At 34.1% G+C, this 8,231-nt stretch overlaps 1 pseudogene; it reads right to left on the reverse strand.

Moving 5' to 3' along the window:
• Positions 1-3,782: 3,782 nt before the first annotated feature.
• Positions 3,783-5,372, reverse strand: LOC103603826 (annotated as a pseudogene).
• Positions 5,373-8,231: the final 2,859 nt, after the last annotated feature.

The raw sequence follows: 8,231 nt of genomic DNA on the forward strand, positions 1-8,231 counted from the left end.
ATTCATTGTCGTTACATAGTAACAAAACAATTTTTGTTTTTCTTGCATTCTGCAGCCATACTAAACTCACTTATTAGTTCTAGAAATACTTTCGTAGATTTCTTAATATTTTCTACATAGAAAGTTACGTCATTTATGAACATAAATAGTTTTATTTCTTTCCAATCTGCATGCCTTTTATGTACTTTTATTGCATTATTTCACTCTTTACAATTTACAGGACAATGTTGAATAGCTTAGTATGAACATCCTTTCCTTACTCCTGACCTTAGGAAGAAAACATTCAGTTTCTCACTACTGAGATTGATGATAACTCTATGTTTTTTATAGATCAGTTTGAGGAAATTCTCTATTTCTAATTTGCTGAGGGATTTACTCATGAATGGATATTTAATTTTTTAAATGCTATTTATGCATCAATTGTTATGACTGTGTGGTTTGTCTTCTTTCGTTTGTTAATATGGTAGGTTACATTGATAGATTTCTAAGTATAAAACCAGCATCTCATTCCCAGGATAAACCCCAAATGGGCATGGTTAATTGCTCCTTTTATGTATTGCTTGATTTGAATTGCTGACATCTTTGAAGTGTACTGTTTGAAGATTTGCTGAAGAGTTATACTATATTAATAAGGGCTAATATATTATATGATTTTTTTAAAAGAACTATCTTTGGTTTTAGGATCAGAGTAATGCAATTCTTGTTTTCTGAAAGAGATTTTGAATTGGTATTTGTTCTTCTTTAAATGTTTGGTGGAATTCACCAGTAAAATTATCTGGCCCTGAAACTTTCTTTTGCACACTCAATCTCTTTGTTATAGGACTATTTATGTTATCCATTTCATGTTGTATGAGTTTTGGAAGGTTCTGGCTTTTGAAAAATTGGTCTATTTCATCCAAATTGTTGAATTTATGTGCAGAGTTGATGGTAGTATTCTTTATTAACCATTTAATATCTGCAGAATCTGTAGTGAAATACCAACTTTCATTTCTGATGCTAGTAATTTGTATCTTTTTTTCTTTGTCAATTCTGCTACAGACTTTTAAACTTTATTGATCTTTTCAAATAACCAGCTTTGTGATTTGTTTATTGTCTTTATTATTTATTGATTCTTGCTCTTTTTGTTTCCTTTTATCTTCTTGCTTTGGGTATATTTTCCTATTCTTTTAAACATAGTATCTTAGATTAATAAATTGAAACTTTCTTTTCTAATGTAAGCAATTAATGCAATTTTTTCTCTTAGCACTACTTTAGCAGCACCCCAAAATTTGATAAATTATATTTTAATTTTTAATCAATTTAAAATGTTATCACTTCCTTTGAGACTTCTTCTTTGACTATGGATTATTTAGAAGTGTGTTAGTTACTTTTCATGTTTTTGTGAATTTTTCTTTCATCATTGTGTTTTTATTTCCAGTCTAATTCCATGAAGGTGAGATAGCATGCTTTATATAATTTATTTTTTTAAATTTATTAAGATTGCTTTTTGACAGATTGAGAGCTACCTTGGTGAGTTTTCTGTTCTCACTTGAAAAGAATGTGTATTCTGCCATTGTGCAGTGTTATATAAATATCAATTAGATCCACTTGGTTCATAGTGTTGTTCCATTCCTCTATATCCTTACTGTTTTTTGTGTGTTTGTTTGTTTCTATTATTTCTGTTAATTACTGGGGAAGGAGTATTGAAGTCTTCAATGACAGTTGTGGATTTATCTTTCATTCTTTCAGTTCTGTCAGATTTGCTGCATGCATTTTGAAACCCTGTGTTTTTTTGCAAGCACATTTAAGATTGTTTTGTCTTTCTGGTGAATCAACTCTTTTGTCATTATGTAATGTCCATTTTCATCCATGATAATTTTGGTTTTTCTCTGAGGTCGACTTGGTCTAACTTGAATATTGCCATTATAGCTCACTTTTGATTTAAAATGTGCAAAGTATATGTATTTTGCTTTTAAACTATGTATATCATTGTATTTAAGTTAATTTCTTGCATACAGCATGTTTTGGGGTCATTTTTAACCAATTCTGACAATCTCTGTATTTAAGTGATGTTTTAAAATTATTTATGTTTAGTGCAATTTTTAACACATTTGTACTTAAGTCTTCCATTGTATTATTCGTTTTCTAATTGTTTTATCTGCTTTTTATCCTTTGTTTTCCCTTCCTGCCTCCTTTTTGGTTTTTTTTTAAATTTATTAAGATTGCTTTTTGACAGATTGAGAGCTACCTTGGTGAGTTTTCTGTTCTCACTTGAAAAGAATGTGTATTCTACCATTGTGCAGTGTTATATAAATATCAATTAGATCCACTTGGTTCATAGTGTTGTTCCATTCCTCTATATACTTACTGTTTTTTGTGTGTTTGTTTGTTTCTATTATTTCTGTTAATTACTGGGGAAGGAGTAATTTTTTAAATTTATTAAGATTGCTTTTTGACAGATTGAGAGCTACCTTGGTGAGTTTTCTGTTCTCACTTGAAAAGAATGTGTATTCTGCCATTGTGCAGTGTTATATAAATATCAATTAGATCCACTTGGTTCATAGTGTTGTTCCATTCCTCTATATCCTTACTGTTTTTTGTGTGTTTGTTTGTTTCTATTATTTCTGTTAATTACTGGGGAAGGAGTATTGAAGTCTTCAATGACAGTTGTGGATTTATCTTTCATTCTTTCAGTTCTGTCAGATTTGCTGCATGCATTTTGAAACCCTGTGTTTTTTTGCAAGCACATTTAAGATTGTTTTGTCTTTCTGGTGAATCAACTCTTTTGTCATTATGTAATGTCCATTTTCATCCATGATAATTATGGTTTTTCTCTGAGGTCGACTTGGTCTAACTTCAATATTGCCATTATAGCTCACTTTTGATTTAAAATGTGCAAAGTATATGTATTTTGCTTTTAAACTATGTATATCATTGTATTTAAGTTAATTTCTTGCATACAGCATGTTTTGGGGTCATTTTTAACCAATTCTGACAATCTCTGTATTTAAGTGATGTTTTAAAATTATTTATGTTTAGTGCAATTTTTAACACATTTGTACTTAAGTCTTCCATTGTATTATTCGTTTTCTAATTGTTTTATCTGCTTTTTATCCTTTGTTTTCCCTTCCTGCCTCCTTTTTGGTTACTTGGATATATTTGAACATTAAATTTTAGTTTATATAGTGTGTGTTTTATTATTTGTTTGTATTTTTTTGTTTTTTTCTAGAGATTAAAATATACTTAAATTTTCATAATCTATTCGATTCACCATTTTTCCACTCTATTTGCACTGTAGAAAACTTAACAACCATTTGGGTCTTTTATTGTCCTTTTTTTATATTGTGGTCATCTTTTGCATATTGACAATTCCATTAGAAAATTTTATACTTGTTGCTTTTAACCATCAAATATGTTTCGTAAAAGAAAAAACAAGAATGTTCTATTATATTTACCAAGATATTAGCTATTTCTGTGTTCCTCCTTCATTCTTGATGTTCTAAGTTTCCTTCTGGTATCATTTTGCTTCTTCTTCTTCTTTTTTTTTTTTTTAACTAACTCTGTTTTAATGGGTCTCAAAATTCTGTGACAGATTTTGGTTCAAGTTGTTCCCATTAAAAAGTACTAATTTTAAAAAACAGTAACTTAATACTGCCACAGGGGAAAAAAATGATCCACAAAACATTATCGTTTCCTTCTGAAAGTTTTACAATGCATTGTTATCATTAAACAGTCTTTTACTATTATACGTAAATGGCCAATTGTGATAAACAGCTCTGAGATCATTCTTCCACACTGATTAAGACTGGAGTGTCAGGTATTAGGGATAATATTCATTTAGCCTTCTGAGCTTTCTGGGCAGACTTGGTGACCTTGCCAGCTCCAGCAGCCTTCTTGTCCACTGCTTTAATGACACCCACAGCAACCATCTGTCTCATATCATGAACAGCAAAATGACCCAGAAGAGGATAGTCAGAGAAGCTCTCAACACACCTGGGCTTGCCAGAAACCATATCAACAATGGCAGCATCACCAGATTTCAAGAATTTAGGGCCGAGCCCGTGGCGCACTCGGGAGAGTGCAGCGCTGGGAGCGCAGTAGCACTCCCGCCGCGGGTTCGGATCCTATATAGGGATGACCGGTGCACTCACAGCACTCACTGGCTGAGCGTGGTGTGGCCGGTCTCAAAAAGGACAAAAAAAAAAAAAAAAAAAAGAATTTAGGGCCATCTTCCAGTTCTTACCAAAATGCCATTGATCTTTTCCTTCAGCTCAGTAACCTTGCAAGCAATGTGAACTGTGTGACAATCCAGTACAGGGGCATAACCAGCACTGACTTGGCCTGAATGATTCAGGGTAATCACCTGAGCAGTGAAGCCAGCTTTTTCCATTGGTGGGTCATTTTTGCTGTCACCAGCAACATTGCCATGATGAACATCTTTGGCAGACACTTTCTTAACATTGAAGCTCACATTGTCTCCAGGAAGAGCTTCACTCAAAGCTTCATAGTGCATTTCAACAGACTTTACTTCAGTTGTAATGCTGACTGGAGCAAAGGTGTCCACCATGCCAATTTTGAGAACACCAGTCTCTACTTGGCCCACAGGGACAGTACCAATACCACCAATTTTGTGGGCATCCTGGAGGAGTGGATGCAAGGGCTAGTCATTTGGACAAGTTGGTGGCAAGATGCGACCCAGAGTTTCAAGCACTGTGGTTCCACTGGCATTGCCATCTTTACAGGCGACTTTCCATCCTTTGAACCAAGGCATATTAGCACTTGGCTCCAGCATGTTGTCATCATTCCAACCAGAAACTGGCACACATGCTACTGTGTTGGGGTTGTAGCCAATTTTCTTAATGTAAGTGCTGACTTCCTTAATGATTTACTCGTATCTCTTCTGACTATAGGGTGGCTCAGTAGAATCCACTTTGTTAACACCAACAATCAGTTGTTTCACACCCAGTATGTTAAGCCAAAAGAACATGCTCACAGGTCTGCCAATTCTTGGAGATACCAGCTTCAAACTCACCAACACCAGCAGCAACAATCAGGACAGAACAGTCAGCCTGAGATGTGCCTGTAATCATGTTTCTGATAAAGTCTCTGTGTCTTGGGTCATCGATGGTAGTCACATAATACTTGATGGTCTCAAATTTCCACAGGGAGTTATCAATGGTGACTCCATGCTCATGTTCAGCTTTCAGTTTATCCAAGACCCAGGCATACTTGAAGGAGCCCTTTCCCATCTCACCAGCCTCCTTCTCAAACTTTTCAATAGTTCTTTTGTCGATCCCACCACATTTGTAGATCAGATGGCCAGTAGTAGTGGACTTGCCCAAATCTACATGTCCAATGACAACAATGTTAATATGAGTCTTTTCCTTTCCCATTTTGGCTTTGATTTAGTGGTGGTTTTCAAGACACCTGTGTTCTGGCAGCAAAACTGTTGCAAAAAAGCTCATTTTGTTTCTTTTTGACAAATTACCTTTAGCAATTCTTCTAGAACAAGTGTGCTGACAATGAATTCTCTATGTTTCTTTCATCTGAGAATGCCTTTATTTCACTTTCATTTCTGGAAATATTTTGCTGAATATGAAATTCTTTGTTGACAGTTCTTTTCTTTCATTGCTTTAAAAATATTGTTCCATTTCCTTCCAGCTCCATGGTTTCTGATGAAAAATCTAAAGCTGTTTGAATCACTAGGTAATGTCATTTTTCTTTGATTGACTTCAAAATTTTTTCCTTTGTCTTTAGTTTTCAGTGGTTTGATTGTAATGTGTTTGGGCGAGGATTATTTTGGGTTTATTCAGTTTATGGCTCACTCAATTTAAACTTGTAGATCATGTTTTTCACCAAGTTGAAGAAGTTTTCAATTACTAGATCCTCAAATATTTTTTTCTTCACTGCAGTTTCTTTCCTTCCTAGACTACAATAAAATGAATATTATACTTTTTGATACACTCTCAAGGCTTATTTGTGCAATCTTTTTTCTCTTGGTTGTTCTGAATGGATAATTTTAAATGACGTTCAGGTATGAGTAATTGACCTATGTTCAAGTTCACCAACTGTTTACTCTGTCATCTCCATTTTTTTTCTTGAGCCTGACCATTTAAAAAAAAATTCAGCAATTGTTTTTTTCAGTTTTAAAAGTATATTTGATTTTTAAAAATATCTTCTTGGGCTTTGTCAGAATTTTTTATATTTCCATTTGTTTCAAGAGCACTTAATGTAAACTATTGAAGCTTTACTATAGCTGCTTTGAAGTCTTTTATGGGATAATTCCAGCACCTGTGTCATCTTGGCATTGACATCTGTTGTTTCCTTTTCCTGGTTGTTTGTTTACTAAGAAATTTTAGATTGTCTCCTGAAGATTCTGAATATTATGTTATGAAACTCTGGGTCTTCTTTAAATCCTATGGAGAATATTAATTTAAATTTTAAAATAATTAGCAGACACTTGATGTGGTTAGGTTCAGGCTTCAAGTTTTGACTAGTCTTCAATGTCAGTTCCATTTTCAAAGTTTTTGCAGTGTTATGCATATCTGTTCTATATGTGCAGCACTCAGTGGCCAGTCTGAGACCTGGGTGGTGATTTATCCTTAAAATTTCAAAAACAACTTAGAGAGTCACTTTCATGAACTCTTTCCCCCCTTTTATCTGTCCGATAATTTATGGTCCTATAATTCTCCCCTCTTATATGCTCTGGTCAGAAACTTATCCACTATACGTACATTTCCCATGATTGTGTCTGCATCTGGGACCATTCAGTAGAATGATACACAGAGAAAAAAAGCAATGGAGTTTTGCCCCACTCTTTTGGGACTAGAGTTTTTCTTATTATAGAAAAAGGTCACTCTACCTCAGAAATTTTATGCTCCCACAGACTCCTATGATACCACTATTGGTGCAACCACTACCAGGGGAATGCTTCAGGGCTGAAGTGTGAGAGAATGAGGGGACAGGTGGGGAAGAAAAATGGGCAGGTTTACACCCGTTTTCTCTATTTGGAGACCCTTTCCCTCTACTTGAGCCAGAACTAGAGAACTTCTCCTGGAGCTGCTTCTTTCATCATTTTTAGATTTTACTGAGGTGAGGTTGTGGATACTAAAGGGAAAATATATATATACTAACCAATAGTTTGGTGATACTTCGAATTCTAGTCTCCCTACCAAGATACCAGCTATTATTTATTTTCCATTCTCTAAATAGCTGCTTCATGCATTCTGTCCAGTTTGCACAGCTGTATTTATTGGGAGAGACAGAATGGAATGTGCTTACACCTTCTCACCCAGAAATAAACTCGCATGTAAAACATGTACATTTTTTAAAAAGTTTTTCAGTGCTGTCGGTATCTTTTTTTTTATTTTTTACATATTTTATTAATTTTTTAGAAGAGCCAATGGAAAAAACAGCAAGGGTGATTTCATTTTAGTATCGATTAGTTTTCCTCTGAACTTTTTCATGGTGTAAAATCAGTGAAAACAAATTGATTATTTGAGGGGCAATCACACCAATACTTGGCTTCCCTTTAGATTTAGCTCATCACCCTGACTAAAAGGCCCAGCATAATCTACCATTCTTATGTGTTTGGAATTATTTTTATCAAAATGGGTTAGAGATGGTCACAGAAACTCCAAGATGAATACCAGTTGAAAAACATCTAAATAACTCTTTCAAGCTTATTGTCAGTTTACTGTTAACCTTCACCCATTTTATGTACGGCAGTTATCCCAGTGCATGGCACACTGCATGACATACAACGAATGTTCAAAAATATATTTGTTCAGCATGTTGAACGAATAAACAAATGCATCTGATTCATCAAGCACACATTGAATATTTTTTTTGTGCATAAGATGCTATGATGAATGGAGATAAAAAGATGATCAAGATATGATCCCTGAAATCCAGGAACTCTCACAGTGGGAAACACAGATATTTAAACAGCTCTTTATTATTATAGGGCAGAATGAAGCAAATAAGAAAGGGAGATTCTTAGAACATTATCAAAAAGGAAAGAAAAAAATCTGAATAGTAGTAAAATTACTTTTGTTGGATCAAATCAAAATATCATGCAAAATCATGCTTATTAAAGTTAGTGTAATTTCATGGGAAGAACACTGAATTCAGTTAGGAAACAGATTTCTTTTCCTAGTTCTGCTACTCGCTCTCTCTGATCTTGCAGTCCATATACTATCTCAATTTTCATCTCGATATCTGAAAAAAAAAGGGTGTTAGCTTATCCTTGT

This window comes from Galeopterus variegatus, unplaced genomic scaffold (genome assembly GCF_000696425.1).
Source record: "Galeopterus variegatus unplaced genomic scaffold, G_variegatus-3.0.2 Scaffold125, whole genome shotgun sequence".
Classification (NCBI taxonomy): Eukaryota; Metazoa; Chordata; class Mammalia; order Dermoptera; family Cynocephalidae; genus Galeopterus; species Galeopterus variegatus.